The sequence below is a fragment of the Pyxicephalus adspersus genome, chromosome 12 (assembly GCF_032062135.1).
Source record: "Pyxicephalus adspersus chromosome 12, UCB_Pads_2.0, whole genome shotgun sequence".
NCBI classification, from domain to species: Eukaryota; Metazoa; Chordata; class Amphibia; order Anura; family Pyxicephalidae; genus Pyxicephalus; species Pyxicephalus adspersus.
In genome coordinates this window covers 6,993,494-7,011,198 of record NC_092869.1, presented here as the reverse complement: position 1 = coordinate 7,011,198, position 17,705 = coordinate 6,993,494, and the positions used below count along the sequence as shown (strand labels likewise).

At 38.6% G+C, this 17,705-nt stretch overlaps 1 long non-coding RNA gene across 1 annotated transcript; it reads right to left on the bottom strand.

Annotated features, from left to right (window-relative positions):
* Positions 1-3,887: 3,887 nt before the first annotated feature.
* LOC140342698 (uncharacterized) lies at positions 3,888-9,176 on the bottom strand. The gene is made up of 3 exons (XR_011923129.1): positions 9,055-9,176; positions 4,535-4,777; positions 3,888-4,136 (listed from the first exon to the last, which is right to left on the bottom strand). It is a non-coding gene; the product is annotated as an uncharacterized lncRNA (long non-coding RNA).
* Between the last annotated feature and the right edge of the window lie 8,529 nt (positions 9,177-17,705).

Genomic DNA, 17,705 nt, shown 5'->3' with positions numbered 1-17,705 from the left:
TATTACTAAAATCATTCATAGCAATTTGATCCACATGCAGCATGAAAACAAACAATGCCTCCAAAAATGTATGCAATCATAGAGATATATTTATGTTTTTTTCCCTAAATTCAAAATTTAAACATTTCTAAAATTGTATTTAATTAGTGTGAATTATGGGTAAAGGTCAATCATGAGTGAAAACATTTAGAAAAAGAAACGGGGCATATGGAGGTGCAGAGTGTGCAGCTGCAAGAGGCCCCAGGACATCTTTCAACAGGGGCCCTGTGTTCAAACTAATTGAGCTGCCTCAATGTACAAGTGGGGGGGTATACAATGTTGTCAGGGAATCCTTCTAGCTATTAGCTGCTACATTTTCAGCCCCTATCTTCAAAGAATTCAAGATTTGGGTCTACATATTTAAAAAATTGTGGAAATACAAGAATTCCTTCTTAGTTTGGGTGCTCTGTTTCAAAAACATGTGCCTCAGGAGCCCTAAATTTTACATGCAAATTAGGGACCTCCAGGGCCACTTACTTGGCATATACCTGCCAGCTGCCTTGTCTCATGTAATTGTCCACTTCCTTTCTTTGAACCCCAATTCAACCTCCAGTTTCACCCGGCAGATGATGTCAATCACAGCTTTTTTCAGATTTCCAGAATCTCAATATACTGATAAAAATATACCACATTTGCACACATTGGCCCTGATTTATTAAAGTTCTCCAAGGCTGGAGAGAATACACTTTCACCTGTGAAGCTGGGTAATCCAGCAAACCAGGAATGGATTGCTTAAAAGTCTTTAGATATTTGTTAGCACATGTTTTCCATCCTGGACTAGATCCATTTCAGGTTTGCTGGATCACCCAGCTTCACAGATGAAAGTATATTCTCTCCAGCCTCAGGGAACTTTAATAAATCAGGGCCAATTGTGCAAACCTACCACATCCACCTCGGTAAATCTATTCTAGCCAGCTAAAGCGTGTTCTTGTAAAAATGTGATCGATCCTAGTGAGTTATAAGATCTAGCTGCTTCAGTGCACAGATTGTTACCCATCCCTTTGTTATCATGTATCCCTGCAATAATACCAGTGTTCCCCAGTCACCTCTCTACACTCACTCTGAGCCCCTATATCACCATACAATACCAGTGCCCCCCAGTCACCTCTCTACACTAACCCTGAGCCCCTATATCACCATACAATACCAGTGCCCCCCACCCCCATGTCACCCTATAATAATAGGAATACACACCCAAGCCGTTTAAAGACTTCAAATGCTGATATTTTAGAAATTATATTTACCACTAACAGGTCCCTTAGTAACCGTGATATTCACCAGCAATAGGTCCCTTGGTAACAGTAAGATTCACCAGTAATAGGTTCCTTAGTAACACTGACAATATTATGTAAACTTGCCCGAAATGCCAGTTTCCTAAACCGTTCATAATAATAACACCTTACATATGCATTTATTGTAATTTAGGTATACTGTTTACCTGGTAAATTTTATGTGCACTATTCATTTTAAAGCTGTGCTTTTATCTACAATGCTTTTTTAAAGTTAGTGATAGGGTCTCCTAAAGTGTTTTTGGAAGGACAACAGTGCATTATATTTGGCTGTTACATGGAAGCTCTGCTGGGCCTAGGAAGCTGCAGTCTGTAGTAAGAGTTCCATCTCACAATTGGCAGTAGTAGCACCAGACACAGACATACATTACTTTACATTTACAGACAACGCCATAATGAGGAGTTACCTCTGATATGTAGGGACACTTCATCTGTGTACTGAACATATTCACCCCGGGATAATATTCTGTTACATTTGTATCTTCCAGATACATCAGAATTATTAGAAAGAACATTTATGTTGGGATCACTGAGTGATTTCAAGATGAAATTATCAACTTTATAAAATATTGTTCCGTGTACAGAATACTTAGGGTGGCTGTGACACCTCAGACTCACGTCTTCACCGCGATATATAAGCATTACACCCCTCTCGCCTGTATCCCTCCTCCCTGCTCCCCCGTGTCACCTTAAATCATACCCAGCCACCCATCCCCACTTTATGTACCCCCATTTAAATCTACATTAATAGAAGTACACCACAGCCACCCAACTCTACCCTTCCTGCACCCCCATGTCACCCTATAATAATAGGAATACACACCCAAGCCGTTTAAAGACTTCAAATGCTGATATTTTAGAAATTATATTTACCACTAACATGTCCCTTAGTAACCGTGATATTCACCAGCAATAGGTCCCTTAGTAACAGTAAGATTCACCAGTAACCGACCCCTTAGTGACGGGTCAAATCATCAGTAATAGGCCCCAAATTGATAGTGGCATTCACCAGTAATAGGTTCCTTAGTAACACTGACAATATTATGTAAACTTGCCCGAAATGCCAGTTCTTAAACCGTTCTTAATAATAACACCTTACATATGCATTTAATTTAATTTAGGTATACTGTTTACCTGGTAAATTTTATGTGCACTATTCATTTTAAAGCTGTGCTTTTATCTACAATGCTAGGGTGTCCTAAAGTGTTTTTGGAAGGACAACAGAGTGCATTATATTTGGCTGTTACATGGAAGCTCTGCTGGGCCTAGGAAGCTGCAGTCTGTAGTAAGAGTTCCATCTCACAATTGGCAGTAATAGCACCGGACACAGACATACATTTACTTTACATTTACAGACAACGCCATGATGAGGAGTTACCTCTGACATGTAGGGACACTTCATCTGTGTACTGAACATATTCACCCCGGGATAATATTCTGTTACATTTGTATCTTCCGGACACATCAGAATTATTAGAAAGAACATTTATGTTGGGATCACTGAGTGATCTCAAAATGAAATTATCAACTTTATAAAATATTGTTCCGTGTACAGAATACTTAGGGTGGCTGTGACACCTCAGACTCACGTCTTCACCGCGATATATAAGAACGGGAGCCTGCAGGATGAGTGGACCTGCAATACAAATAACACTAACACAACATTCCGTTACATTTCAGATAAATTAATATATAGTAGATGTATGTTCCTATTGCTGACTTTTATCTCTAATCTGGTCAGGTGACACACATGTTCCTCTTATTTTTCTGGTCCCCTGTCCAGCCCTCAACCATGCACCCCCCCTCCTAACGCTCCCTGGACGATCCGGCCTAATGCTCCGGAGCCACGGGTTGCCGGCCAGGGGGCGTTAGAAACCACCGGAGCCACTGGAGCTCCCCTATTTATCGCAGGCCGTGGTATATAGGGAAAGCTCCCTGAAGGGAAATTTTCTCTTCCTCAATGCATACGGAGAAGAGGGTTTTCACTTCGAGGGGCATTCCCTGGTGGTGGGCGGAGCCATTAGGGCGGGTCCGGCCTAGTGTGCTCCCGCCCACCCCATAAATGGCGTAGTGGCCATAAAACTTTGCCAATCCCTGTACTAGGTGATCATTTGTATACATTTTAAAGTTTAAAATCTTTATTGTTTACATCTTCAAAGTTTAAAATCTAAGGTAATCTTTTTCTGATATATAGCCTTTAAAATAATAAAAGCATGGGGGCCTGATATCTTTCTGCAACTGATTTCTATGTTGTTCCCTATTTTCAGTATACATGTAGTCCCCGGGTTAAATACGATATAGGGACTGTAGGTTTGTTCTTAAGTTGAATCTGTATGTAAGTCAGAAGACGTAAAGTTATTGTAATAAATGCAATCAGCCCTAATGTTGGTAGGTTTGGTAATGACAAATCTAAATTCACTTAGCAGAGAAAGAAATAGTGGTCTCAGCCCTGTTTATTTAGGTAATTTTCCTTATTTGTAAATATGTAATGTCAATTTATTGTTAATTCAAATTTTAGGAATTACATACCCCAATACATAGAGCAATAGTTACCTGTGTAAGAAATAGTGGTCTCACCACTATAAATATTAGAAATGGTAGTCAGGACATGTTTTGTACATCTGTAGGTGTCTGTCAGGTCGGTATATTTTATAGGCAGTACATCAGGGTCGGTGGCCGATGTCTGGATTATCTGATTGTTCCTGTAGAATGTTGTCTGTCTTGTAGAAGGTCCCCGTGGACTGTGACATCGGAGAGACACGTCATCACCTTCATATACATAGAGCGGAGCCTGAAGGATGACCGGACCTACAACAACATTATATCTGATGAATCCATGAGCATTGAAGTGGATTTATTATTTTGTTTGAGAATTATAGTATATGAGGCCATGGTCAGAATCAAACTCAAGAAAATGAAGACCAAAGTATTGATGGAAATGGTGAAGCCTCCACACTGCCCAATAAAAAACAATATACAAGTATATCAGTCTGATAATACAAGGCAATTAGGATTCTGTAAAAAAAATCAACAGTATATATATATATATATATATATATATATATATATTTGATAAATTAGATGTACACATAAATGGCAGACAGTTTAAATCCCCTGTTAAACTTACATTAGGCAAGTAATAGCAGCAATACTTTAGTGATAACAGATAGCAGAAGATAATAAAGTTTCACATTAGCTCGACTTACTGTTTATAACACTCAGTGTGATCTTCTCACTTCTAATATTGGTTGAACACCAGTAATCCCCACTGTCTTCTGTCCTAGCAAATGAAATGGCATATTCCTTTGATAAAGCTATTAGCCTATTATTATGGTACCATTTATAGTATAATGCAGCAGGCTCCACATCACAGCTCATTGTTATAGACTCTCCTATGCGGATCTTATTCCAGTTTGGTTTGAAGATCACCAGAGGACTTGCTGCAGATCCTGCAAGATATCAATTGTTACCAATATAAGCATGACTTTTTTCACTTGTTAAGTAGAAATTTAGAAAGATGGATGTACAAAGGTAATCAGACCATTTAGATCTTTATGTTGTGCTGTGCTTTACTGTACAATACAAAAACACCCAGCAATGTGTGCAATTTATTATAAATAGCACCCTAACCCACCATGGACCAACACACCATGTTTCAGTACACATGGTATTCATTGCATCAAGCTGTGATAAATGAATGGTCCATATCTAATTTTTTGCAAATGGCATCCCATTCCAAAATAATGTTCTGCCTAAACACATCATATTATAAAGCGCAGTGTGAGGGTGCCCTTAAAGTTAGTATTCAAACAGGTGCTCATCCCTGAAAAAAAAGCTCGGGTTAGGGATATAAGAGTACTTTGTACTAAAGTGCTTTAGATGCCAAGACAGATATGGAATGGTGGAGCTTTCTGATGCCACCGCTAGAAGTTAGTAATTTAAATACAAAAACATAAAATACTAAATACATGTTGGCGTTACCTGATAAGAAAGTTGTGGCTCTTGATGCCCCAATAGGTCATGAGAAAGAAAGCAGCAGGTAATATACAAAATAGAATTTCATACTCATAACTGCAAGTTTTTTTTTAAGTATATTGCAACATGGAGCTTTGGTCAAAATTAGCTTTAATAGTCATGTAACAATTTGATTGGATAAGATTGTTAACTCCAGATATCATTAAAATGAGTGCTGACGCTAACATTCTCTAGATATGCCAGCTTCTCTCTGCCTGACTCTTCCCAGTTAAATGATATGAAAATTGGCACTCCCTGGGGAAACCTGAGTTGTGTGATCTTACTGCTGGAACTCTTGCTATTTGTACGCATTCAATATAAAGATACGTACTAACTTTGTATTAAGTAGTGCCTGAGTGTTTTGTGCCATTCTTTACCCCTTCCTGACACTTGTAGTAGTAAAAATAATTCCACTTACACTTACACTTTTTCCTTCTAAATAAAGGTAATAATGAAATATCTCAAATGTCTCATCTCCGTGGTTCTTAACACATAGCCAGTATCTAAAATGCTTCTGGAAGATACAGTACAACAACATGGAGATAAGACAAAGCATCAGCCACTGGAACATACCCCACTGAAAACCTCTGGAATATACTTTGCTCGCAAAAAAACAGAACTGAAAACTGAACTGCAGAATAAGCAAGGCCAACTTTCAAAATAATTGATTATAGGCGGGGAAGATGCCAAACAGCTATTCATCACCTGCACCACTCCCAGTTATCACAATATCAACACAATTTTTTCTTCGCCCCCCTCTTCCCCCACAACGCCACAGCCACTACAATCGGGAACAACTCCAAGGACACATACCCCAAGGACGCAGCCACATCCATGTAGAGTTTCATGTCAAAAGCCACCACCTCTCAATCCAACCAAACTGACCACCCATTGTATTATATTAGAAATGATCTCCAGGTCTCCAAGTGCTCTTCCATGTCCTTAATAAACTAAACTTAATGGGAAGGGGCCTGAATACACAACGTAGCAGCCGCCAACTGTCGTGCTAAAATTCTGCCCATCGACAAGCAAAATTAAATTTTTCTGAGACCACCTCAGCATGGCCCAAAGTTAGACACAAATTTCCTTCCACCAGAACCTCATGAAGTGAACAAGGAATTCTAAAACCATTCCTGAAACCCCTTTCCAACAAACGCGCTGCTTCTCAATCCGGATATCTATTAAGGAAAGAAAGCAACCTTCCTATCCTTGCTGGAGTCATCTCTTTTTCCAACCTCCAAGGCCCTTCTCCTGGCCTACCAAAAACAGCAGACTCAGAGCACTCGTGTTTAATACGACAGCTGTTTCCGAATCTACAGCTGTTTCCACTTTCATTAAACAGCCAACAAATGCCCAACTTTCGTAAGGCCAATCATCCCTGTCTTCCTGCACCTCTGAACCTCCCTCCCCCCCAGGAAAAGGCTGCCCCATCCACAAACTGATGTCTTTCTCAGCCTCCCCCAACTCCACATTAAACCCCTGTCATACTGGAAGTTACCTTCACCACCTCCAGGTTCCCAAGAGCCCTCTCCAGTGCCCCGTCCTCCATTGCCCTAGATAAGGTATCCCCAGGATGTTATGGGTGGTCATGGAGTTCTTGTTTCTCCAGGGAAGGTCAGCAAAGGACATTCACACTGAGATGTCACAAATACTGGGGGAGAAATGTCCTTCCTACAGCATTGTCAAAACCTGGATATCTCGTTTCAAGAAACTTCAACGTTGACAGTGGGCGCTTCCCAACCTCAACTGACCCGGCAACCTGCGATGCTGTCCAAAGATAGCCCAGATACTAGACTTCTCACGGGAGCATGTTGGATTTGTTATCAGCACTATCCTAGACATGCGCAAGCTTTCAGCGAAGTGGGTGCCGAAATGTTTGAACAGTGATCAGAAGAAGAGGAATGAGTTGAAGCATCCAAAGCCGTTTTGGCCCATTTTGAAGCTGCACAGGACTTTTTGGCTATGTTAATGACTGAGGATGAAACCTGGCTCCACATCTATGATCCTGAAACCAAGGAACAGTCAAAGGAATGGCACTACAGCGGGTCCCCACGGCCGAAGAAATTCCGAACCCAGAAATCAGCCAAAAATGTCATGGCATCTATTTTCTGGAACAAAGATGGTATTCTGTTAATGGACTACCTACCTCAGGCTCTAGTATCACCAGACAGTATTATGCTAATCTCCTGGACCAGCTGAAGGAGGCAATTAAGATAAAACATCATGAAAAGTTGTTAAAAGGATCCTTTTTTTGCAGGACAATGCATCTGCGTACACGTTCAACCTTGTGGCTGCCAAATTGAACACCCTAGGTTTCCAATTGGTCCACCATCCCCCCTACTCACCTGACCTGACCCCTTCGGACTATTATTAGCTCCCGAATTTGAAGAAACACCTGAAGGGGCAACGTTTTGAGGACATTTCTGATGTCAAAGATGCTGCTGAGAGCTGGTTTGTGGCCCAACCAAAGGACTTTTATTTGAACGTTCTTGAAAGGCTGCAACTACCCTATACCAAGTGCATCAGTCTCAGGGGGGAATATGCTGAATAAATGTGTTATTTCATAACTCTGGCTCTTTTCTTTCTGGGCAAAACCAGGAACTTCTCAGCACCCCCTTGTACACTTTATTCAGTAGAGCTAGCTGATATCTTGGAGAGCTTTAATAAATCAGGCCCTGTGATGAAGATTCCTCTAGGGCAGCCATCCCACTGCCGCAGCAGCATGTTTGGTGAGACAGCCGGGAGTGTCCCTGGAGGGATCAATGGCTCGCTCTAAGGGTGGTCAAGGAACTAAAGCCCTCCTACGGGCACACCTGCAGAGCACTCACTTTCCAGGAATCTGTAACAGCTGCAAAGGCACCCCCTTCTAGCAACGAGGTCACCCACATCTTCAGCCATCCAGCACAAAGTGAAACAGCTAGTGCACAAAGCTTTGCCAATAGGGAATCCACCTCCGCCATGGTAGTCACTCCTGTCACTACAGGCCTTTTACTCTTCCTCCCTCCTTGAACTAACCAATCCCTACACCTCTCTCCACTTAACCTTCTCTTCTCTGCCCTTTGACTGTCCACGTTTTTCCTACGTCCTTAATTCTCCAGCTGAGGCTCCCCGATCCATCCAGTGCAACCATCTTCATTCTATTTCTTTTTTAAGTCACCTGATGGCATACTGAGATAGGGTGAAGTGACTTTCTCCAAACGTAAAAAAAAGAATGCCAATCTTGCTGTGCATGTGGAAGATTAAGATTTTTTTTATCAAAGGAAAGCCCCTTAAAGACACAGAAGGAGCAGCCCACAGCCTCATGTCACTAGCCTATGGTCAGCACCACATAATCACATTCATTTATCAGTTATACCAAACTATGATAAAGGAAGATGAAGTATTGTCCTTGATGGACAGGCCATCAAAACGTCCAGATCTCAACCCTATCTACCTTACCAGACCTGAGTAAAACCACAGAAAGTGCAGGTTAAATTTCCTCAAAATATCAACAAAAGATAATTCAGCAATGCTGTAATCTATGCACATAGAAGATTAATAAAAAGTCTGATGAACCAAACAATTATAAGAAAGGAAAATAATGCTAATTTCAGTGTATCAATTAGAATTTATGAACAACTCGACACCACCTTAGGAAATAAAAGTTTTAATTGTTATGAAAAGCATGAACATTGCTGGGATATTTTATACATTAGTGTTTATAACTACTTACCAATGAGGATTATGATCTGACACATAAACTGCAGTCTATTCATCTCTCTACTTGTAATACACAATGCTGATTCTGTGCTAAAGAAAATTACAATGAATAAACATACAATAATGTATAATATACATACAAATATACCATGCTTTTAGATTTATTCATTTTGTATTAGATGTTTCTGAGTTGCATCTTTACTGTTGCATCTGCACACTTACTGAACACTTACTGAACCTCTAAAACCTCTAAAATACTAAAAGAGATGACCACAAAAATGGCAGCGAGGCCTCTGCTACAGTCAGTGTAGAATTTTTTTGTCGAATGATGAATCAAGTAAGTCTTAAATGCCAAATCAAAAATAGATATCAATTATATATCATGCAGTTTATACAAAGGTAATGGCAATACATATAAGGAAAAACAAATAAGAGTGTTTCAATGATTTTGAGGCACATGGTGTTGACTCTAGCTGAACCAATATTAGCCAGTAAGGAGAATTTATTTGGTAAAACTACAACAGAATTAAATATTCGGTAAACTTACAACAGAATTAAATTACAAAGACCTACCATGTGAAAACAGGTCAGATACATACTCACATGAAGTGCCAGGACTGAGAACTCCCAGTATTAAATACCGATGTTCCTAGATCTAATAGTAAATAAATCTTTGTATAAGATGATTGTGTGTCCTGTGATTATACATATTTTGGCAAATTGTTATTTCATTTTATTTCATATTTTAATGTAATAGGCAACATATATCATTTATTCAACATGTCCACTGATGTGATACTATAGAAAACTAGAAAGATGGAACTTACAAAACAGTTTAAAAATGTTGTTACCAACTTAATGTCAGAAATTGATATTTGAACCAGCATATGATTCTAGTAGCCCTGCCTGATGAGAAGACTTACCGTACAAGTTAACATAAAGTCAGAGCAAATTTTGTCTTGGTGGTTTGCAAGAACTACAGGGGAAATACAGGTGATTCTCAGACACAAAAAATAATTAATCATATTGATAACCTGAGTTATATATTAAAGGCTCTGTACTTAAGATAACATACATTCAGAATTATATGATAAATATAAATATTTTTGTGTTAGAAAAAAATGAGGAATGTAATACTATGTAGACTTTCAATGCGTTCTATGTCTAAAAAAAGAGATTGCCCTTCACTTCATAATCTAGAGACGCAAAAGAAAATAAATAAACACAAAAGGAAATAGGAAAAAAAACTACATTGTAAAGTGCAAAGCTTGCTTTAAAAGTTTTCCTAAAAAGGAAGGTTCCCTCACTGGCACATTACCCCTCACCCCCTATAACTATATGTAAGAATTATTGAATTCCTTGTGACCAAACAGGTTACAACAGAAGGTAAAATAAAAAAAACCTCTACAGTGTAATATTCTACATATATAAAATTTCAGTTGGAATCTATAGAAATCATTGCATGATATCATACCTGGTCTGGTAATTAGTGGCTGGGAAAATTCCACAGTTCTTTTGACAGACGCTCTTGAGACAATGAGATGACGCACTAAAAGCTGTCCCCTTGTGCAATTACTATGTATTTTTTTTTTGGTTTTTTAATGTGGGGAAAGTAAGGTTTTTTAAAAAAATAAACCACATTCTGACATTTGTATACTGTATGTACTTCTAAAAACTGATCCAACAGTGACAGTATAAATCTATGATATGGTGGAAAAGTATATATATTTATAGTTTAAATGTATTCATTATTAATTTTTGAGTACATTTTCATTGAATTTACATAAAACTCACCCTGTGGTCTGCTCCCCCAGGTCTCTCCAGCCAACAGGTAAAACCCAGCTGGGATGTTCTTGTGATTGTGTAAAGGACAAAACCATGTACTGTATCTGTGTATTGGGTAAAGATGGCGGCCGTGGTGGACCAGAGGTTGGAGTTTGTGGCCTTGGAAAGATTTTTATTATAGGGAAAAAAATTTCAATCTAAAAGTCCAACATTTGTTTAGTTGTGTAATAGCTGAGGTTGACTTTATTTTGTGTATATACCGTAACAGTATTCCCTTCCACTAGTAAGGAGGCTTGGAGCAGGGATATGCGGGGGGGCACATGACAGGGTGCACGTGCTGCCTGGATGAGGGGGCGGGGAGGTTAGGATTAAATTACAATAAATAGATAAAGGGATTGAGAGAGGGTAAGGTCAAGAGTTTAAGGGGTGGAGAAAAATAGATAAAAGAGAGTGTAACAGAGGGACAGCACAGTTTTTTGGGAAGAAGAAATTCCCACCCACCCGCCCTGTTAGAAGGTGCGAGTTGGCGGTTGAGGTCTGGTAGAAGGTAGGAGTTCTAGGTTATGTACGGTTGGGGGGGGCACTCAAGGTGGTGGCGTAACCCCCCCCCCTTTTCAAGTGGAACGGTGGAGGCTCCTGAAGTGGTGTTGTGCCGCTAGGGGGCCAGGATTGGTTTGGATTTTGGTGATCATGGAAATGTAGTGGTGTGGCGGACTTTGCCTTCCGGACCTGCAATCTAGGAGTTGTCGGGTGAAAAATGGTTTTGGGAAGAAAGGGTTAAATGAGAGTTAGAGGTTGATTAGTTAAAAGGTTAATGTTAAGGTTAAGGTTGTCATTTAAATGTTATTTAAGGTTATTTATTTTGTTTGTGGTATTTTGTTAATTTGTTTAGATGTTTATTTATGTTAATTTATGCATATTTTAGAAGTTGTGTTAATTTAAATAAACGGCTGCTTAGCAGCCATTTTAAAATGCATTCAGGTGTGGAGTTTTTATTTGAAGTATGGGAGGTTTTGGTGGGGGATGGGGGTTGACAAGGTAAAGGGTTAAATGTGGTAAGTATGGTAAGGGGGAAAAGGAAAGGCAAGGTACGTGCTACCCTAGTCATGGAGTTCCATGAAGTCACATTTCAAGCTTCCCCTGTATCAGAAAATTCAAGTCACGAGTAAAGATTGTGGCAAGCTATATCCAGGTATATGAGCATAGGCAAGGAAAAGTTCTAGCCAGACAGGATAACTATAATATTTTCAGTTTTCCTGCCATAAAGGTCCATGGAAGACACTTTTTTGTTATAGGGCGGTGATTTATTCATGTACTGTGGAGTGCAAGCAGCACTGGTCCATTGGAAGAGTGACAATGGTGGCGGGGGGACATGTAATGAACAAGTAGCACAATACTATAGGTATAGTATATATATATATATATATATATTTTTTTTTTTTTAACATGGTCCCCCCCCCCCCCCCCCCCACAAACCTAAGACCCTTTTTTTTGTCTGTCATCTCCATCCTTGCTGACCTCAATATCCTGGCTGTGACACTACAAACTCAGCTATGGGCAACAATTCTGCCGGACTTCTCCATCTTTGCCGCGGCCTTTCCGCTCTTGCCGTCACTTCCATTCTTGCTGTCTCCATCATCCTGGCTGCCATCTCCTCTATTCTGGCTTTGATATTTTTTCCAATCCTGGAAGATCTCTGAATCCAGAATATTTCAGCATGCATGCCTAAAGTGAAAAAGTATTTATTAAATGTTAGGGAGGGACTAAAGAGAATAAAACAATAATTAACACGATAATATCAGCATTCAATTCAACATGGCATCTTTCATATGATGCCATCTTTCTACTTCAATAAAAAGGGTAACAAATGTTGTATTCCAATATCTGATCATTTATATATTTGTAGAGCTGAACCACAGAACCACAAATTGGGTCCATTGTGAGGTCACAGTGTTCTTAATGAATTCTTAACTGAACTGGGATCTGCTGTGTCTTCTCTCACCACTTATAGGGACAACTTTGGTTTTGATGTGATGGACAAGCAAACAATACGTGATGACCAATACACATACATTCTATATATTTATGTTATCCCATTCAGATAAGTGTCATTCTATAAAGAGTATAATTATTATTATTATTATTATTATTATTATTATATAAATTGTATATACAGTAAATTTCTGCCATACACGCTCATGCTTTATCCTTTCTAAATGCACAAATAATACCAGCCAAAAATCCACCGAGCTCCAAGCTTTTGTAGTGATTTGACCATTGTTGCACTGAAGGGGTTCTGTAGTCCAGCAGACAGGCATGACCCAAATTAAAGCTTCAGGTTCCATAGAAAAGGGGGTCGTATATACTTTAAATCATTCACCCTACCTGTGACACCACCACTGCAGATTGGCAAGAGAAATATCAGGTTGATAAGTTTCTATATAATTATATTTGTTGTACCTAAATTACATTTGTATTACTTGCTTATCAGTTTTACTTCAAAGTGCAATTGAACCCTTTATTATGTATTTATCAAGTAGTCGGGATTGATAACCTGATTTCTACATTTATTTGGATTGGAGTTAAAGAAATGGTGTACAAAATAGTGGGTTCAGGAAAGTCCTTGGTCAATCTAAATATTTCATCTAATAATTACTTTTTTTCTCATATACGGAAAACCAGCAAATAAAGAGAACATTATTACTGTGCACCAGAGACGTTTACAAACTAAAGCGGCAGCCATTATCATGATGCACAAAAAGATGGCAACTGTATGGTGCAAAATACCTTGGTGGAGTAATACTAAATGTGTACAAGAAAACCAGCACTTGTTGTATCATAGGTTTCCTAACTTTATTCCTAACTTTATTTTAAATTATAGTAAGTTGTTATTATATTTGTACATTTGTAGATCTGTTGTAGTCCTCATAAAACATCCTTTGTCTAATGAGCTAATTTGTGTTTTTACACTTTAAGCAACTTTTTTAAAAAGTAGTGCAATCAACTTTTCTCTGTAGTTCTGAGTTTCGCTGTATAAATTATTAACTTAAAGCAATATTAGGTCATGAGAAAGCATTGGCTCCCTATGTATGAGCAGGAAAATTAGGATTTTTAGGCTTTTTTTTTTTTACTGGCACCATTAAAAAATGAAATGAACAAGGTGCTTTCAAACATCTAGCAGATTGATGATTTTTCTGACAAAACATTGGAACACATGATGAAGATTTTTGCACCACTGCCACAGAGATACATTTGTAGTAGCACACACCTTCATGGCACTCCATACTATTAAGTGATTACCTTTAAAGTGTAGGCTCACATCATCTAGTTACATCATGGGATTTTATTATTATTAATATTATTAAACAGGATTTATATAGCGCCAACATATTACGCAGCGCTGTACATTAAATAGGGATAATATTACTTTGTATCTGTATTGGGATCATCATATGTAATGTGTACAATGTATCTAGCCCAAGTATGCTAAAATGTGGATTAAACTCTTCCTGAAACTTGGTATAGGGGAAGAGGCATGTATATTTTAATTGTTGATTTTTAACAAAGGAAATAAAAGGTATACAATAATTTTTTAAAATATCCACTGCCGGTAAAGTCCCGTATCTCTTTGATTTTGTATTCTTTAATGTACGTAGGAGATGTTGGCAGGATTACAAATGTTAGAAAACCAGACAATATTATTAATAAAAAAAACTTTTGTAAAAGTCATGATTGTCTTTCAAGCAAAATTTGATTAGCTCTGACTATATTTCCAAGAGTCCTGCTTTACCCATATAATGTCAGGAGATGGAGACATAGCATAAAGAATCTGAGAGGCAGCCTAAAAAAAGCCATTTCCTTTCACTATGAAGATCACAGAGGGGGGTTTCCTATAGTATGTATTATTTGGCATCCTGGAAGTCAACGCCATTACAGCGATACCTTGGTATAAGTCTTTAATTTGTTCCAGGTCCTTGGATTTATACCAAATTTTTCCCATAAAAAAAAGGAAAATAATTAATCTGTTCCAATGAAAAAAAACTATTGTTATTGGCATAATATTGATGGGGTTGCATAGAATAATTTAAAACACTGCCTAATACTAAAACACAAAAATACAAAAGCAATTAGATGAAATAAATGAAAATATAACCTCACTTTACTTTGCTGAGAAGAGTCGAGTGCCTACTAGGATGGTGCTGAGAAGGGGGGAGGAGGAGATGTTATGTAATTCACAGAGAGTTATAGCGCGGGTTGTTCACTGAATGGTAGCAACTGGCGTACTGACACTCGTGGGCAGTCGTGGCTTTGTCTCAAGACACGTAAATAAGGGTAGCACCTGGTGTTAGGACTTATTATGACCCATACAAGTTCTAGCACAAAGGTTGTAAACCAAGAAAAAGTTGTATTCCAAGCAAGATTTTTTCGTATCCAAACAGGACTTCAAGTTCTAAAGCAGACTTATACCGAGGTACCAGTGTATTTCTATTTTCTTAACTTTCAGGACATTTGTCTTGGCACACTATATTTTCAATTACTATTATTATTTATAACTTTTATTTGTAAAGCACCGCTGTACGATATATAGGGGCAACATTTGACAAAAATAATTGTACAAACTGACACAAGAGGAGGGGAGCACCCTGTCCAATCCAATAAGTCCTAGAAGCATAGTAGACAATAAGTAGGGGAAATTAAATGGTGGATAACTGGTGATGAATAGCAAAAAGGAAAAGGGTTGGCAAATTTGAAATAGTGGGGTTTAAGGTCTTTGACTGTGTTAGTGAAAAATTCCAAAGGGTAGGGTGAGCTATATAGAAATCTGAAAGTTATGCAAGGGAAGTGGTTATGAGTGAGGAAGTCATTGGTAAGTCACTGGAAAAAAACAGAATAGGTAATTAAGGTTTATGTATGTTTTTGGTCAGAACTGTAGGTGGGATAGGAGCCATGGTAAACCACAGATGCTTGGAATTGATTATGATTGAGGTGTAATGGAAGCCATTGTAGAGATTTGCAGAACGGATTAAGAAATGAGGAGTGGGGCGAACAGAAAATTCAACCTGCAATATGTTGATACATGGATCTAGTAGGAATACTATTGCCTATCAGGCAAACTTAATGGTCTGGTGCATTACTTCCAACTGTTCCTAATTTGAAGGAACAGCCCTCTTTCAGAATTAGGTCCCCCTTTCTATCCTAGTAGGGCTTTGTCCTTACATTATCATCCAAGAGGATATTTCTGTCTCCATCTACAGACAGCTACTGAACAGTCCCTTCCCCCTGCCCTGTTCCTCTTTCCTGGTGTATATTGCTCCACATTTCTTGGGATACTATTATAGGGTGACAGCTCACCCCTCTCTAAAGATCCCCTGCACAATTCATGTTTATGTGTCTCAGCTACTCCTGATGAAGCAGATTGATTCTGTGAATTCAGAATCTTTTTTTTCTAGATTTTCCTCCTTTAAAATTGGGTGCGTCTTATATTCTGGAGCATCTTATACGGTGAAAAATACGGTAATTAAAGGTTTATGTATGTTTTTGGTCAACTGTAGGTGGGATAGGAGCCATGGTAAATCACATAAGCTTGGAATTGATTATGATTGAGGTGTAATGGAAGCCATTGTAGAGATTTGCAGAACGGATTAGAAAATAGTAGTGGGTAGTAGTGGGGCGAACAGAAAATTCAACCTGCAATATGTTGATACATAGGTCTAGTAGGAATACCATTGTCTATCAGATAAACTTAATGGTCTGGTGCATTACTTCCAACAGTTCCTAATTTGAAGGCACAGCCCTCTTTCAGAATTAGGTCCTTACGTTATCATCCAAGAGGATATTTCTCTCTCCATCTACAGACAGCTACTGAACAGTCCCTTCCCCCTGCCCTGGTTCCTCTTTCCTGGTGTATATTGCTCCACATTTCTTGGGATACTACTATAGGGTGACAGCTCACCCCTCTCTAAAGATCCCCTGCACAATTCATGTTTATGTGTCTCAGCTACTCCTGATGAAGCAGATTGATTCTGTGAATCGCATTGAGCCATGGATCCTTCTTCCAGGTTTATATTGCTCCACATTCCCTATTTAATGTACAGCGCTGCGTAATATATGTTGGTGCCATATAAATGTTTATTAATAACAATAATAATAATCATTTCTTCAAACACTACTATAGCATAACAGCTCATTACTTCCTAAAAAAAATGATCTCCTGCACAATTCATGGTTATGTCTCTCAACTACTCCTGATGAAGCAGATTGATTCTGCGAAACGTGTTGAGGAAATACCAGTGAGATATGAACCACTGATATAAGATTGTACATAGACTTGAAACTTTCTGTTTTAGTATTGTGTACTTTTGTAGTGTAATATTAGCAGTGACATTGTATAAGTTTAATAAAGTGGAACTAAACTTTTTACCAAACAAGTTGCAAGCAGGCAACACATTGCCTGTCCATTCTGTAATAAAACATACCTATCTTCCTGTTATCATTATACAGTATTTATATAGCCCCAACATATTACACAGCGCTTTACAAAGTCCATGGTCATATGTCACTAGCTGAACCTTAAAGGGGCTCACAATCTAATCTCCCTACTTCATTTATATATAATGTCTTTATGTGTGGTAATGTCTAATACAGTGTAAGGTCAACAAGTGTAAGGGGGAAGCCATGTAACGTAAATGCATGTTTTTGGAATGTTGGAGAAAACACAGGGAGACCCTGCAAACTCCATGCAGATAGTGTCCTGGCCAAGAATCGGACCTGCACAGGCCACCGTACTGCCTGTTCACAATCTGTTCTAAAATATGCACAACTCAATGTACAAAGATGCCAAGCATTAATTGACTTCTACATCTATGTGCAGGAATAGCA